The sequence below is a fragment of the Gopherus evgoodei genome, chromosome 1 (assembly GCF_007399415.2).
Source record: "Gopherus evgoodei ecotype Sinaloan lineage chromosome 1, rGopEvg1_v1.p, whole genome shotgun sequence".
Classification (NCBI taxonomy): domain Eukaryota; kingdom Metazoa; phylum Chordata; order Testudines; family Testudinidae; genus Gopherus; species Gopherus evgoodei.
The window spans coordinates 294596825-294605246 of record NC_044322.1 but is presented as its reverse complement, the minus strand read 5'-3'; the positions used below and the strand labels follow the sequence as shown (position 1 = coordinate 294605246).

The 8422-nt window shown below is 42.6% G+C and overlaps 1 protein-coding gene across 2 annotated transcripts in view; it reads left to right on the top strand.

Moving 5' to 3' along the window:
• Nucleotides 1-2009: 2009 nt before the first annotated feature.
• NAV3 (neuron navigator 3) overlaps nucleotides 2010-8422 on the top strand; it is an 854219-nt gene continuing 847806 nt past the window's right edge. For both annotated transcript variants that reach the window (XM_030548663.1, XM_030548662.1), the window contains exon 1: nucleotides 2010-2315. The gene's annotated coding sequence lies outside the window, so the exon portion shown is untranslated. The remainder of the gene's footprint in view (nucleotides 2316-8422) is intronic.

Here is an 8422-nt window from a genome sequence, read left to right as displayed (position 1 = left end):
TAGCTGTTGTTTCTCCCATATCTTACCATTTTCCTAAATGGAAATTGTTGGTTCAAGTGCCTGTAATTGTTTAGGAGAGGCAAACACCTCACGATACAGATAGTAGATTTGGGGGGGGGGGCTTTTCACTCATTTCCCCCCCAATGTACTAGTGGGTACAATTATGACAGCAGCAGTGTTGATTTGCCCTCATAGTTGTAATAAATCCCAGATCTGGCTAGCCGGTGATGTTTAAGAGGGAAGTTTTCTCAAATGGGATTTGGGGCCTTTTTTGCCTGTGGAAAATCTCTCCCTATGCCACCACTGGCTAAGTTTTCCTCCTCTTATGCAGAGGGAGGTGAGAATAAACCCACACCTTTGCCACACCTCCAGTGTAGGAAATGGGGAGCCCTGGCATGTTGACTTAGTGGCTCTTTCTCCCCAAGGGTTGGCTCTCTGCCTGGAAGTCTTTGTCTTTCCCCTTCCTGCCCACCCAGGCTTCCTTTCTCCCACTCTGTGGTTGGTCTCCCTGTCAGGGCTGGGAGAAGGAGAGCGTGGGCACCTGAGGCTCTTCTTGCCCTTTCCCCAACAAGGATGGGAGCAGGTATGATGCTGTCACCAGCAACAGAACAGATTTGGGCCATCTGAATACTGGGAGGCCAAACATTCCTAAAAGCTGAAATAATTCATCAGCCCATCCCCAAACATACTGGATCAGACCAAAGGTCCACCTAGCCCAGTGTCCTGTCTTCCGACAGTGGCCAATGCCAAGTGCCCCAGAGGGAATGAACAGAACAGGTAATCATCAAGTGATCCATCCTGTTGCCCATTTCCAGCTTCTGGCAAACAGAGGCCAGGGACACCATCCCTGCCTATCCTGGCTATTAGCCATTGATGGACCTATCCTCCATTAATTTATCTAGTTTTTTTTAACTCTGTTATAGTTTTGGCCTTCACAACATCCTCTGGCAAGGAGTTCCACAGGTTGCCTGTGTGGTGTTTGGAAAAAATATTTCCTTTTGTTTGTTTTAAACCTGCTGCCTATTAATTTCATTTAATAGTTCATGTGTTATGAAATACAGCAATATTTGGCTTTCTTCTGTAATATATTTACAAGGGCTGCGTGGTACTACTTGCTATGGGTGAAAGCTGCCCCTCCTATGGGCTAGACTTGAACAACCATGGAGCTGCCCCAGGAAAGTGGGGAAGCTAAATTGATTTGAGTGGGATCATACGTGGGTAGTCTGAAACAGGCCAATGTGGCAGTGTCCAAGGGGGTGGAGGACATTTGTAGGTCAGAGGGGGTGAGGTGGTAGCCTAATGAGTTGCTTAACTAACTATGTCTATTCACTGGCCACAAACTTTGTGTGCATCTGCGGGTTGCATTTGTTGCTACAGTTTGCTTTGTTGTCTGGCTTCAGATCGGGGCCAGGATTCCATCCTCTAAACCCCTATGTAGGTCTTGCAGGTATAGCTCATCTGCTCAGGCTTGGCCTTGCTCATGTCATTTTGATATAGGGGTAATTAAAACCAGAGACGCTGGTTAACTTTCAGGTGTACTTCTTTTCTTAACCCCAACAATTGCAGGTGCAGGGACTGTTTTCTGGAATATTGTTCATACCTTTCCCCTCCCTTTTTGTCCATCTTTTGTGTTTAGATTGCAACTGTCTAGGACTGTGCGTATGTCCAGTGCTTAGTGCAAATGAGCCCTGATCTTTGTTGGGGCCATTGAGTACTTCTGGAATACAAATCATTCATAATGCATAGGGCCTCTCATAGAGAACAAAAATAATACTTATGCCTTGTGTGTATCACTGGACATCACATCTGTATTTCAGTATGTTCATTGCAAGGTCGCTACAGGAAACTTCTAGTTAACCCCCACCCCCCAATCAGCTGGAAACGATTTTAGAAAAGCTGAGATTTTTTCTCAGGCACTATCGCTTTAAATTCCAGCTGTGCGGCTGGGAAACAGCACCACTCGCAGCAAAGCGCTGGGCTGGGGCTGCTGGTGTGAGACTGTCCTTTTGCTTCCAGGCTCTGGCAGCCAGGCGAAGATCTGATCACCCTGCTGAGTCCTCTGGGGGAGGGAGAGAGGAAGGGAAGAGGGAAGGAGAGAGAGAGAGAGAGAGACAGCGAGACATACACAGAGGAAGAGGCATACAGCTCCTGCTCGGGGCTCATCTGCTCACTGGATCAGTTTCCTCCTTGGTGGTGGAGAGGATGAGGGTGGCTTCCCCCCCCCTCCTCAAGATGATTTCCATAGTAACCTGATCAAGTGGTGCAATTTAGCAAACTGAGGATTTTCACTAGCCCCCCAGAATGACATCTGACAGGTAAGGCTACAATATCCAGTGCATAGATATTTAAATCACTTAGATGCTTCAAAAGTTCTTTTAAAAAATATAAGCTACCCAGATATAATTCTGCTTATATTAAATAATGATGCAATTCCAGGTGGCTGAAATATCTCTTCCCCCGCCAACACAAAGTCTTCCTCTTTTTATTGTCTAACAATTCTGCCCCTTCCCCCCGCCCGAAATATTGTCCTAAGAGGGTCAAGTGATGGATTTCCAGAGAAGAGTCTGGACAGGCACTAATGCAGAGGGCCAAGCATTTGGCTCTGGGGTAGAGGAGTAGGTTGGAGACTGTCTACTTTGGAAATGCTGAGTGTTTGCTCCAGCGGCTTGTGCGTGGATGGTGGTTTTAATGCAGCAACAGCAGCATCACCTACATGGCCAGAACCCAGGCAGGCTTTGGGGGCGTTGGAGCAATGAGTGGGATGTGTTGCCTGGGGTTTCCATCACACGAAAGGAGGACGCTTGCTTACCTTCTTTGTTTGTTTCTTTCTAGACTGGTTTTTTATTCCCTTCCCTTTGTTTCTCCCCTTTCTGGTGTTGCCCCTCAATCGCTTCCTTGTTTCCCCCATTCTCTCATCTCCTTCCTTCCTTCTTTTGTTGTTTGAGTGGGGGATTAAAACCCACTCATGGACTTTACCTTAAAATCTGCAACATGTAAGAACGCAGCCACACAACCAGACATTTTCAGTCTGGCCAACACCTAACTGTTATCACTATAGATCTATATGTTAGTACTTTGTGTTGGCTGGAGAGAGGAGACGTGTATTGTAAATCTGTATTGTATGTGGCATTAGACATTGATCTAGGAGCTGGTACCTTCATTTCCCGAAGCAATCATTGAAAAGAAGTTAATATTTTGATTTGTCTCTTTGGCCATATTAATGTTTAGCTGTAGAGGCTGGCAGAATAGGGGAGTGTGGGCAAAAGGAGGGGGAGGTGGGTGGGAGGAAGGGGCTGTAGAGACGGGCAGTTTGTGTGTGTGTGTGTGTGTGTGCGCGTGGGGGGGGGAGGGGGGAGAAGCACCAGTGCCTGCCAGTTGGTGTGTGTGTCTGAGGGGAGAGGGAGAAAGTAGAGAAAAGCAGCCTGTTGTTAATTGCCTAGGTTACAGTTCCTGACTCTTTGGACTCTTCTGTGTCCTAGTGCCCTCCATATTAGCTCACACTGTGTGTGCAGCAGGTCCAAGAGGAGGTCTCATCTGGTGCTCTCTGGGGAAATGATCCAGAGAGGTACTGAGCACCCACAACTGCCTTGGGAACTGGCAGTGCTCAGCATCTATAGGTGCTATGTAAAGAAACATTAGGCTGTAATACTTCCATCTAAGTTCAGTTGTTGGGTTTAGTGTGAGGGTACTCAGTGCTGTGGGTGGCCTGTGAGATAGAGAGGGTCACACTAGATAATCTTGTGGTCCCTTCTGGCCTTAATCTCTATGAATTAGGGGGATTTCTTGGCCAGGATAACCTAGAATCTATTTATATAACACTAGGCTCCTTGGCCACTCAAAAGGGCCTGACCACTACTCTGACAAGTGACTGTAACATGGCTTTGTGTGGTTCCACATTTCTCATCTCATTTACTTTTAAATGAAATTTGCTCAATTTACATGTATCGAGATATTAGTTCAAGCTGCCAGCCCTGAGAATTCAGTCTGGGATCTAAGAATCATGCTGTGTTCTTTCTGTTTCATGCATCCTCATCAGCAAGAAATGTTCTGCAGAAGTTCTTTCTCCACTTGTACCTGTACTCCCTCATTGTCTTCAAATATTGACCTAGATTACACCTGCACAACCCCACTGTCTCCATGTTGGGGCAAACAGGTGTAGAACATGTACAAGACTGGAAGGTACTCAGATACTGCAGTGATATGTGATATAAAAGACTATGTGAAATAGAATTGATGAGGCCAGAACTTGACCACGCAAAATGAATTCAGTTAATAATTTCTTCCATTGTAGCGCTTAGATTACTGGTGCTGACAGGCTGCAAATTGTGCACCCAGCTATTTTATGTTAATTCTTACTAAAATGATTGCTGATATTTTGCCCTTTGTTTGTTTTCTCCCTAAACTTGTTTATTTCACTTCTATATAATGTCTTGTCTTTTAGATTTGTAAGCTCTTCGGGGCACAGACTGTCACTTACTATCTGTTTATATAGTGCCTAGCACAATATGTTGGCTGATCTGGTTGAGGTTTATAGGCTCTATCATACAATGAATGATTAATAATAATAGGTTAATAAGTTGATAGTATTACGAAAGTCCAAAGTGCATACGGTGGAAATAGTTTGAAATACAAGGTCAACAACTTCTATGTTATCAATTTTACATTTATCTTGCATACTTACAAAGTTGCCATTTGGGGAAGATGGATCTTGTATTTCAATATAAAGGAAACTTCAAGCAATAATTGGGTTTTCAAAATGACTGAGCCTTTTTCAATGTCATTGATAAGCTATAGTTAACTCAGGGGTCCATGCTTGCTACAGGGAACAAGATAACCTCTTGAAATGCAGCATTCTACTGGAGATGGCTTAGGGCTGCAATGTTCTGGTGCAATATAAATTCTACCAACTAATAATATAAATGTTGGTGCTTTATTTGCTTGTATTTTTCAGTGCCCACAATGTGCTAAAGCACTTGCCAGACATAAAAGAAGGCATAGTCCCAAGCCTGAAGATCTTGCATTCTTAAAACACCTTGCATTCTCAAGTGGAGAGTAGGGTAAAAAGGTAGAACAATAAATAATTATGGTAGCTGTCTAATAACTAGCCTATTCAGACAATGCAAAGGTTCAGTGACACACATGACACACGTCTGTAACTATATTACTTTATGCTAAAGTCAAGTCATTTATAATTAGTTGTAGGCATTATGGTGGAGGTGGGACTTTGAGGGACCACTGATAGTTTGCAGATGATGCAAAGATTCAGGGAGTGAAAAATAATGAAGAAGATAGGTCACAGATATAGATTGATCTGGTTTGCTTGGTAAGGTGGGTAAAAGCAAACAATATGCATTTTAATATGGCTAAATGCAGATGTACACATCTAGAAACAAAGAATGCAGGCCATACTTACAAGATGGGGAAGTCTGTCCTAGAAAGGAGTGACTCTAAAAGAAGATTTGGGAATCAAAGTGGATAATTGGCTGAACATGAGCTGCCAAAAAAAAAAAGCAAATGTGATCCTTGGAAGCATAATCAGGGGAATCTTGAGTAAGAGTAGAGGTGATTTTACCACTACTGGAGCACTGTGTCCAGTTCTGGTGTCTGCAGTTCAAGAAGGATGTTGATAAATTGGAGAGGTTTGAGAGAAGAGCCACAAGAATGATTAAAGGATTAGAAAACGTGCCTTATAGTGACAGACTCAAAAAGCTCAGTCTATTTATCTGAACAAAGAGAAGGTTAAGGGGTGACTTGATCACAGTCTATAAGTAGATACATGGGGAACAAATGTTTAATAATGGGCTGTTCAGTCTAGCAGACAAAGGTATGTTAAGATTCATTGGTTGGAAGTGGGAGCTAGACAAATTCAGACAGGCAATAAGATGTACATTTTTAATGGTGAGGGTAACTAATCATTGGGTTATGGTGAATTCTCCATCACTGGTGGTTTTTAAATAAAGACTGGATGCTTGGATTGGATTCAAAGGGAATTATTTGGGGGAAGTTCTATGGCCTGTGTCATGCAGGAGGTCAGACTAGACTATCACAATGGTCCCTTCTGGCCCTAGAATCTATTAACTACTGCATTTATCTCTATTATGCTGAGCACAATAGTTTCTAGGTACTATAGACTTTAAGGTCAGAAGGGACCATCAAGATTATGTAGTCTGACCTGCTGTACGTTGCAGGCCACAGAACCTCACCCACTCACTCTTGTAATAGACCTATAACCTCTAAGTGAGTGAATGCCTCAAATTGTCAGTTAAAGACTTCAAGTTACAGAGAATCCACCAGTTTAAATCACAAAGTGACCATGCCCCATGCTGCAGAGGAAGGCAAAAAACTCCCAGGGTCTCTGCTAATGTGCCCTGGGGGAAGAGTCCTTCCAGACCCCAAATAAGGCAATCAGTTAGATCCACCAGCCAGACACCAGGGAAAGAATTCTCTGTAGTAACTCAGAGTGCTCCCCATCTAGTACCCCATCTCCAGCTGTTGGGGATATTTGTTACTAGCAATTGCTGATTGCCTACAATGGCATGTGGCCCATCTCATCATACCACCCCTTCCATAAATTTATCAAGCTCAGTCTTGAAGCCAGTTATGTTTTTTCCCCCACTGCTCCCATTGGGAAAATGTTCCAGAACTCCACTCCTCTGATGGTTAGAAACCTTCATCTAATTTCAAGCCTAAATTTGTTTATGGACAGTTTATATCCATTTGTTCTTGTGTCAACATTGGCCATTAACTTAATAACTCCTCTCCCTCCCAGATATTTATTCCTCTGATGTATTTATCGAGAGCAATTATATCTCCCTTCAGTCTTTGTCTGATTAGGCTAAACAAGCCAAGCTCTTTGAGTCTCCTCTTGTAAATTAGGTTTTCCATTCCTCTGATCATCCTAGTAGTCTTTCTGTGCACTTGTTCTAGTTTGAATTAGTCTTTCTTAAACATGGGAAACCAGAATCGCACATGCTATTCCAGATGAGAGCTCACTTTGTCTTGTATAATGCTACTAAATAACACTTCCTTGTCTTTGCTGGAAATACCTCACCCGATGCTTTCTAGAAGTGCATTACCCTTTTTTGTGGTTGCATCCTGAGATTGACCAGTACACTCAGATCTTTCTCTTCCTCTGTCACGTCCAGTGGGTAGGGTTTCAGCTTATAGAAAACAGCAGATTTAAGGAGCCAGTTTTTGGTGTTACTATGTTCTTCTTTCCTCCTGTAGGTTATATTTCAGTAAATCTTTTGGAGGAAGGAGGGTATGCTGGTCATTCTGAGTCTTCCATTATTAGAGTAAGTTGTGTCCAGATAAATTAATCTTGCATCACACTCAAAATATATGAGACTTGTCTTAGTCTGAGTTATGGCAGGAGAAAGTTCTAGAGCTGGAGGCATTCTACTGAAAACTCACCTCCTCTAGCACCTGAAAGCTTCCCCATGGTCTCCATCAATCATAGCATCCTCTGGAACAAAGCAATCTAGATATTGACCCCAATCCTGTGTCATACTGAGCTTCAGCTCCTCTTGACATTTGTGCAACCTGACAGCGCTCATGCCTTACAGGAATAGGCCTTGCTGTGTACAAACATTATCATTTATTTTGTATTAAAGTACAGTCTAGAGAACTCAGTGAGGGTCCAGGCCCCATGTACAGAGTACTGTACAAACAGAGGTATACATAGGGTCCATATTTCAAATCAGAGGGAAAGTTTTTTGAGGCAATCTAATTTGACACACAGCAACTGAGTGTAATAAACTAAAGGAGGAAAGACGGGGGATAATGGGTTAACAAAAATATATAGATTGGCAAATACTCATCTTGATGGCTCCAGACCTCTTAAAAACAATTTGTATTAAGTAATCAAAATGAAATAAAATCAGCTGTTCTCAATTATCTCACAATGTAAACATCACTGGTTGATTCTTGTAGTCATCACAGCAGAATTTTGTCTTCTGTTGGTATTTGAAATACAGGTTGTCCATGATGTAGGCTGGACCTAACCAAATGAAGTCTTTTAGATAAAGAAAATGGTCTGACACTGGGTGGAAGTGAAGAGTATGGCTCACTGGCATGACATTTTCTCTCTGAATTGTTCTAGGCAGGAGATATGCTTCTGCGTGTGGAACCAGTCAAAAGTTCTCTTAATGTAAGTGTAAAAATACATGCGAGCCAGTACAGATCTTCCGAAGAACTACTTGAGTGATAGCTGCAGAGATTTCTTGTAAGCTATCACCTTACCAGATTTTATTGAAATCTTCCCATATAAAACACAAAAAAGAAAACTTAGACAAGATTTCTGAAAAATATGCACATGGAAGAAAAAAGATTTAATACTAGAAAGCCAGTTGAGTGGGGTGATTTCCAATTCTATGAAGAACTCTGATTTGAGGGATAACATGATTAAAATATGTATTATTTT